Raw genomic sequence first — 8,936 nt, 5'->3', positions numbered from 1 at the left:
TAGCAAGGACATATATCCCTGGTTGGCCGGAAGGATTAGAGAGAAAAACAAAGGCTTCCTTGGCGCTGCCCCGGTCCCAGCTCTGCGGAGGGCGACGCTCTCCACACCCGGGGCGCTGGTGGCCGTTTCAGGGGGCGACACTGACGAGCCGCGGGCCGCAGCGTTACCCACGCGGTACCTCGGGTCCGGCCCCGCCTGCACCAGCTGGGACAGTCTGGAGACGGTCTTCTGTTCACGCCGTCAAGTCTCATTTGGCCGAGGATTTATTTTCCTTCGGGGACAGAGGGAGAGCAGGGGCAAAGGACGTTCTCATAAAGTATCCAGCGACCGGGGCCGCTTGGGGTTCCGCGCAGAAACTCAAACTTCCCCGGCTTGACTTTTCCCCTTTGTTCACATCGTCTCGCTAATACTTGGCTTTCCCCGGTCACGTCTGTTTCGTTTTTGTTTCAAAGAGATGGCTTTGTTTTTGCCGGTGTGGGGCTCCACGAGGAGCTCCGCGCGTCCCGCCCCCTCGCCTCGGGCGTCACTGCCTCGCGGCGCCAGCTCGGTGGCCCCGGGGCCGCCAAGGGCCCCCGCCTTTGTCCGGCTGATCGGCCAAGGTGTAATCTGCGCGCGCACACGCACGCACGCACGCACGCATGCACCCGCCCGCGCCCACCCGCGCATGCGCGCTCTCGCAGCTCCGCCCGAAGCACCGCCTCCATGCCAGACAGTCTCACCCACCAGTGCTCAAGTGTTTCACCCACCAGTGCTCAAGTTCGTACCCCGCTTCGCTGCAGACCACTCCCGAGCTCGCCATCTGGGTTTCAGGTTCCCGGCGCAGCCCGATTTTCGCCTAAACCCAAAGTCGCGTTTCCCGCTTCCCTTCCTTCCGGCTTCTCTGCGCTGGCTGGCCGCCTGCAGTATCTTTATAAGGCTTCGTCTGACTTCTCTCTCCGTGCCTCCCCGTTCCTTGACGGAGGATGGCGGGCTTCCGCAGGGGCTGTGGCCCGCCAGACCTGCTTTGGTACTTTAACCGAACCTTTTATCCAGAGTCAGCTTCTCCCTCACAGCACACACTTCCAGGAGCCTTTCCTCCCTCTCCCTCCGCCTCCCTCGCAGTGCCCCTCATTCCAGTTCCCAGGGCCCCTTCATCTCTCTCATAGCTTGGTCACGCTTTATTGAAAGTGCCTGTTTACTTGTCTTTTAGCCCTACAAATTCGGCGGTTCATTCATTTAATCAATCATATATTGAGCATCTACTCTTAAGTATTAACCTATTGTTAAATATTGGGGATATAATGGGAAGAAAAACATACAGCTCCCCCCACTGTGGCCTCTGAAAGATCCTCTCTGGGTCAGAGACGGTGTTATACTTATTTCTGTAACCTGGAACATACAGAGGCTCCATGCATTCTGAAGAGATGGATGAAAGAAAGAATGAGCCCTCCCCCACCCTTTTGGGGAACCTCACCAGTGTTTTCTGTTTCATTATGCAAAACACAATCTCACAATGACAAGCTTGATACAAGCTTTTACTTTCTCAATATCCATTATCTCCCTGGGTCTCTGAAGCCATCCTGTGAGTTGGCTTTGGTTCAGGTCTAGCATTTCATCTTATTAAGGCTTAGCAAGTACAATGTCAAAGGTCAAATGGCTCCTTGGTGATGGAGCCCAGATCAGACTTGAGCCTGGGGCTTTGTACTGCTAGACCCCAGCCTGCACTCCAGCTCTGCAGGTGATAAGTGTCCCCATCTCCTATGCATGCCACGTGTTTCCCAACCAGAATCTCAGGAAAATGGTAAAAGAGGGAATAGGTGGATGCCCAGTTTCTATTTAATTCTCTTCCAGATTCTTCCTGGGCCCTCCCTGACACAAGAGGTATTACTTAAGAAGGAGACTCATTTAATGGATATTCAGGTATGATTTTCTCTCTTAGCTTCCCCTTAACCCCTACTCTTGCCCCCAGTGATCTTTCCAGAGTAGGATAAGCTCAGCTCTTTCTTAGTTGGATTTTCACCAGGTACTTGAGGCTGAGTGCTGTGCGCATTACCTGCGTCAGTTCATTTCTATGATTAGATTTGTTTAATTAACATAACTAGGAGGCCCCATGTCCCTGGGCTGAGAGAGACAGAGAGCTCCCCAGATGCTTTCTGGACATTGTGCCAGTGGGAGCTTTGGCTCCATGCCAGTGACCTTAACTTGACCCACTTGTGGCACTTGAGCCCCTGACGGTGTTGTTGAAGGCTGACTCGAAGTCCCCTGGCTGCTGCCTTGTACCAGTAGCCTGCCACAGGGAGAACACATTGGACATTGGAGGGCCAGAGTCACCAGCAGTAAAGGACAGCTCCAGCTCTCCTATGGTGCATTGCAGACAGTGTGGGCTCCATTATGTATCACCTGGTGCATCTTGGGTCTCATTTCCCTGAGTTACAAGTTCCCAGTCTGTAAAATGGAAATAACAACGATCACCTCACAGCACTGACAGCAGGATTCAGTGAGACAGTTTGTAAAGTGAGCTCTCAATGTCTTGCAGAGTGCACCCACCCTCCCATGGGTCTCCCTCCGGTATACACACAGACACATGCCCACACATACACCACACACACACACACACACACACACACACACTCACTCACACACAACACAGTCATCAGCTTCATCTCAGCTGGGCTCCTATTCATTTTTTCACTTCCATCTCATCCTTTTCTGATGTTCCTTTAGTTTCCTCCCTCCTCCCATATTTTCTTCCTTCTTCCTCCCCCTTTCTAATGTCCTTGTTTCATTTGTCTCCTTGACCTTATCCTTTTCATGAAGTGTTCTCATTTGGGCTCTGCCCAGTGACGATGAGTCTTGGGGTCTGGGGCCAGTGTCTTACCTCTTTGGGCAAGTGCCCCTCTTTCTTCAGAAGCACCTTTCCTAGCAGTGTTAACCATGCCTGTGCCCCCATCAGACCCCCCGGCCCCTTGAGGCAGGGATTGTGGCTTAATGAGCTAGAATATAGGGGAGACTTGAAAAGGATTGGTGGGGGGAAGGAAGGAAGGGAAGAAGGAAGGACAGGAGGGAGGAAGGGAGGGAAGGAGGGAGGAAAGAAGGGCTCTTTTTATGATCCAAGATGGTCAGTCTTATGAACTCCAGAGGATGCATGTGGCTACCACTAGCTCCTACTTTTATGCAAGTTCAAAAGAGCTTCCTTCCTCCAGCCAGGGGACTGGCCTGCTAAATGGAGCTCGGGCTGGGTTTCAGACCTTGTTTGCCTCCTTGGCTGTAGCTCAGGGCACACTGCACAGCATGTGAGTTCTGCTGCAAAAGGAGTCAAAGATGCCTTATAGGCTGCCCCGGCACAGGTCTGACTGTGCTGTCAGTTGATGTGGCTCAGGCTTCTCCTGTTGAAGAAGGCCCTGCTGTTGGCCTGCTCCATGGTCATGTAGCTCTTTCCCACAAAGCTGCAGTGGGGCATGGGTCGCTCCTTCCCAGGGTGACAGAACTGGGTCAGGCTTCCCTAGATATGCAGTCATTTGACAATGGCTGCCACCTTCATGGCAGTGGAAGGAAAGAGTGTCTCCTTCCCTCACGTACCGTGAAGTTGGCCCTCGTTGGGTGACCTTCCTTATTATGACTGTAGAGAATGGCACTCATATGTATAGCTTCTTTTATTAGGTACCTAGTTAATGCTAGTTAACACTAGTCAAAACTAGTGTGGTGTTTTTTTGCTCCCCACCAAGCTCCATGGAATCGGCAGAAATCTCCCCATTTCACAGACATGGAAATGAAGGAACAGAGAAATGAGTTGGTGGAAGACACTTTCCAGCACTCTGTGATCTCATCTCCCTAGGGATGGGATCCGAGCTCTGCGGTCTCTCATCTGAGGGCTCTCTTTAGGGGCTGCCAGATGTCTTGGAAAGACCTAGCAGTAAGGTGGGAAAGGGCATCTCTTAGTTGGAGGGCAGATATGGTTCAAGGAACTGGCTGGGTGACAGCTTTATTTGGCCAGAACCCGGCCCATATCAAAACCACATGGACACTCCTCTTTTCTTCTTGCCAAAGAACAAAAAAAAAGAGATTAAAACTTTGAGCTCCCAGGAGGCAGCCCACGTTTGGAGGCGCTTCTGCTAATGTAGCTTGCAGGAATATGAAACACTTTTGTCACTTTTTAGAAGCAGAGGCAGCAGAAAAAAGTCATATTTTCATCTCTTCAAGTTTCCAACAATAAAGTGAAACTTTTTTTTTAATCTCTCTTTCAGTAAGTCCCAGCGCTCTCGAGTTACTAATTTTTCCATGATTTCCTGAAATTTCAAGTCTCTCCTGTGCTGAGAGTTGGTGTTTACCGCAATCTCAGACTGTGTCTACTGGCAAGTGAGTTTTTAGATAACTTCGAAAAACAAATCCATTAGGAATGATAGCATTGGAGGGACTGGGGTTCCGGGGAGGAGAGCCTACTCCACAAATCTACACGGAAAACAACAGAAACCTGCATTCAGAAGGCTGTCCTGACCGTTGGGCAGAAAATTCCTCAATCCCTCTGAGCCTTAGTTTTCGCATCTGTAAAATGGCAGCAGCTGTAAGTGCATCACAGAGCTGCCTTGAGGAATGAATGAAGTGACAGGTGAAGGCATGGGGCAAGAGCTGGCCCTTAGTAGTCCCTCCCTAGACGCTTACCACGTTCCCCCCAGTCATTCTAGCTATGTCTTTCCCCACTATTGCCGGCCTCCATGCCAACTTGCGTGACTTAGCTCCGGGTAGTGGAGCTATGTTGTGCGTTGTGGGTTCTATGCCGGAATTATTCAGTTTTCATTTTGATTGGTTTTTCTCCTACTCCCCACTACAAGTGGGCTTCCATCCAGGAGAAGTTTGCTTTGTATCTCTCCCACCAACATGGGTATCTTGGGTGTTGCATCGGGCTTTAAACTCACAGCTAACAGAGAATGGAGGCTCTGCTGCACTTTCTCTGGGTCCCATGCCAGATAACCACTTGACGCACTTGTCGTTGAGCCACATAGGACCAATGTAAACATTTGACAGAGGCAGTTTTGCTTCGTGGTTATGAGCAGTGACAGAGGCCTCTGACACTAAGCACACACGCTGATGAATCACTCAGTCCCTCTGAGCTTCAGATCCCATTGGTACAACAGGGACAGTGGAGAATGTCTCTCAGAGTTAGTGTGGAGATCGCATGAAATCGCAGGTGTAAAGAGTGAACCCTATGCCTATATAGAGTAACGGTCTAATATACCATAGCTATTACTATTTGTGGTTGGTATTTTTATTCTTAATGTGTGAAGGCTATCTGTCTCTCTGTCTACCTACCTACCTGTCTACCTATCTACTTATCTACCTGTCTATCATCTATCTATCATGTTGAATATTCCTGGTGATTTTCCTTATAATCTCTCAAGAAACAATTCTTCACAAAATGATGGCTCCAAGGCTGAATTAAAATGGTGTTACAGCCACTCAAGGGGCATGATTCCCTGTGCAGGTTAGGGACTAAGTGCATTTAATTTGCTCACTCCACCCTTAAGAGAACTTGCTTAATGCTACTCCAATTTAGGACTTTTACTTGAACTTTGTAAAGCAACCAACATAATCAAATATATTACTATAAGCACACATCTAATTAGCCTTTAAAAGTGAGTTTATACATGTAGTGATGATGATTGCTGTTCTTAAAAACAAAGTAGCTATTGTCCCTTCGAGAAATTTTATTAACTATCTTACTTCGTTGGGTCCAAGAATACTTTGAAGAGGTTCTCATCTGTTCATTCCATAAATACTTGCTGAGTCAAAGGATATTGAAAAGAGCAAGATATGGCTGGTTGCTGCCCTCCAAGAAGTCTCTGTCTGGTGGGGAGACCAGCCTGGGTCAGTACCCCTGTGCTCTGGTAGAAGTAGAGAGAGATTGTTCTAGAGGCAGACGGAAGGGCTTTTCATCAGGAGTAGTAGAGGAAGAAAAGGGATATCGGAGAAGGTTCCATGGAGCAATAGAGATAACCAACGGAGGAATTTCACAGAAGAGGGAGAGAATTTTCCCCCACACGTATTAGGGAAGAATAAGTAGGATGATGGGGCTGCGAAGGGAGGGGAGGCAGAGAGACAGGCTGAGCTCCAGGACCATCACCGTGACCGGAGTCAAGCCAGGAAGTACGGATAGGATCCCAAGAGCTGCAGGAGGGGAGCGATGTGACCAGTTTCGTGTGTTAGAGTACTGGGAATATGGAGGGTGCACTTGGGAGTAGGGGAGGTGTTGTGCTGAAGCAGGGAGAGAGTCAGAGAATTACTTCCCTAGCATCTGCACCACCTGGGAGCTCCTGAGAAGTACAGATTCTTTATCTCCACCCTAGACCAACTGAGTCGGGGTCAGCATTTTAACAAGGTTCCGGGGTGATTGGTACTCAGCCTGCATTGGAAGACTCCTGAGAAATTCGGGACTGAACGAGCATGGGCCAGTGGCATTAGTGATAGAAGGGGAAGAATTTGCATCCTGTCTGAGTCTGTGGTTCCACTGAAAAGTGGAATGACTTAGCGGAGAGTAACTAAAGAATTTTTTGGCAAGTTCGCTCTAGAAGCTGCCGTGTAAATGCATTTTGTGCCATCAGATATGTAAGTGAGTTAGCTGCCCAGAGTTTATTAAGAAGTCCTGAAATGTACTAAAAGAGAATGTGAAAGATGAATTACTTACGCAGGGCTGTGTTCAGAGAGGGTGCTAGATAAATACCATTTGAGTAGATAATTAAAAGTGAGGGGTCTTCCTTAACTTGTCCTAATAGCCTTATGGGCGTGTAATGTGCTTGGAGATGGGCAGCAGCGGCCATGGATGGGTGAACGGTATTGGACCAGTGTATGGCTGGCCAGACCTAGGTGGGGGTGGGGAGTGACCTCTCTTTTAGAAAAACTTCATTCATTCAGACATTCGTCTGCTGAATATTACATCAGGCACCGGGAATACAGAGATGAACCAGGCAGAAGTATAAACATGGGGCACAAACTGAAGGTGTTTGAATGGCCCTGTGCTTGGACGTGATGTGTTCGGCAAGGACAGAATGCTCAGCATCTTGCCAAGCTTTGGCATATAGTAGCATCCTTAAGCACGTGCGGTCTGAGCTGGAGACACCCTGATGTCGAACTCTTCCCTACCTTGGGCAAGTACCGCAGCCTCCCTGTGCCTCAGCTTCCACACTGCAAAGGGAGAAAGATAACACTTCTCGGGGTGGTTATCAGGAAGAGATGAGCGTATGTGTGTGAAATGCTCGGAAAGGGTAGCAATCATTATCATTACCATCTTCATCATCATCATCGTTGTTACTGTAATATCCTTATCTTTGCTTTGATTCTTTCAAGAGATATAGACGAAATACAAAACACATTCTCAGCTCTCAAGAAATGTCCTTGCTTGGGGCACCTGGCTGGCTTAGTTGGAGGAGCATGTGACTCTGAATTTCAGGTTCGTGAGTTTGAGCCCCATGTGGGGAGTAAAGATTACTTAAATAAACAAAACTTAAAAAAAATAAAAGAGAGAGAGAGAGATTTCCTAGGTAGTTGGAGAAAGAGTATATACCCATGGGAGAGGGATTGCCAACAACAGAAGCTAAATATGGTTTCAGGCCCTTCCATGGAGTGGGGCCATCAATTTTGAGGGGCTCTGCAGAAGGTGCCCTCTGTGGGCTAGGACTCTCAGGAAAGCATTCTCAGGACAGATGCTGTTGAGACAGGAACTTGAGTGACTGGGCGCAAGGGCCCACAAGGAGGACAAGAGCAGTGGAATCCTATAGATTTGGAGACAGTAGGATCAACAACAGCCTTTTGGCCCAAGGCTCTCAGGCTGCACAAAGGAAGCAGGCCAGAGGGTGGAGGCTGGCAATTCTTGCATCTGATCACTCGTCGGGGAGCAGTTTTACTGGGCCGGGAACCCAGTCTTCTGGCTCCTGAGCTAATAGTGCATCTGCATAGAACACCGCAGCATACAAGGAGCTCACGCGTGCCAGGTGTGGCTGTATTGTGAGGCCAGGTATAACAGGCTGCATACAAAGGGGGGCGGGGTTCTGAGTCTGGTCAAAGATGGCACCCAGCCTCTGTCCCAATCAGCTGAATCCCCTCTCACCCGGCTCTTATAAAGGCTCCTCCTGTCCTCTCCCTCTCTTCCTTGCCTCCTCAAAAGTGTCCCTAGGGCCTACTGCATGCAAGGTCTTGTGTTAAGTGTTGAAAACAGGACTGGGAGAGACTCGCAGTCTCCCGAACAGCAGGGGTGGAGAAGCTATTTCACTGAGAATGGGACTCTGCTTGATTGGCAGTGGCAGCCAGAGCTGTACTGAGAGATCTGAGGCTCCATTGGGAGCCTGGGGGAAAGCATGCGATGATTGATTAGCAATGCCTGTCAAGGGTGCAAGAAGAGAAGAGTGGTTGCTCCAGGGTCTGTGCCTATTTCCCCAGAAACAACGTCTGGACCTTGAGAATGTTTGCATTTCTGACTCACAACCCTACAGTGTCACGATCACTAGTTCGTGCAATGACTTGATTTGGTGCTAGAGATAAGAAAAAAAAATCCACAAACTAACCAGCCCCAAACACAAAGAACATCCAGTCCAACAAACAAACAACCTTTCTTTGCCCTTAAGAATTCCTGGGGTTTTCAGGGGCCCTTCAGAGGATTTAAGATACCTTCAATGTGAGCCTTTGGAGCGTTTTCTTCCCTTGAACCCACCAGATTTGACCACTGGATTGCATGTTATTTTTAAAGAGTCCCAAGTTTCATAAAGTTTGTTTCTAGAAACCCCTTACATGATACTCACTATGGTCCCATCTCCAATCCAGCCCTGCCTTCTGGCCAAAGCCTCCACTCCTTTCCATCCTCCACCATAGGAGACTGCTGAGTCAGTATGCCCCTTGAGAAGAAAGCACCCCGAGTAATGCAGCATTTACAAAGTAGGGTGAATATGACGTGTGGTCAGTCCTGGCCAACG

General features: G+C 49.1%; 1 long non-coding RNA gene across 1 annotated transcript; it reads left to right on the top strand.

Moving 5' to 3' along the window:
- The first annotated feature begins 670 nt into the window (after window positions 1-670).
- On the top strand, window positions 671-7,489 carry LOC130544644 (uncharacterized). Its single transcript, XR_008961070.1, has 3 exons — window positions 671-756; window positions 1,831-1,899; window positions 4,224-7,489. It is a non-coding gene; the product is annotated as an uncharacterized LOC130544644 (long non-coding RNA).
- The last annotated feature ends 1,447 nt before the right edge of the window (window positions 7,490-8,936 follow it).

Source organism: Ursus arctos, unplaced genomic scaffold (assembly GCF_023065955.2).
Source record: "Ursus arctos isolate Adak ecotype North America unplaced genomic scaffold, UrsArc2.0 scaffold_1, whole genome shotgun sequence".
Lineage (NCBI taxonomy): Eukaryota > Metazoa > Chordata > Mammalia > Carnivora > Ursidae > Ursus > Ursus arctos.
This window is presented reverse-complemented; position numbering and strand designations above follow the sequence as displayed.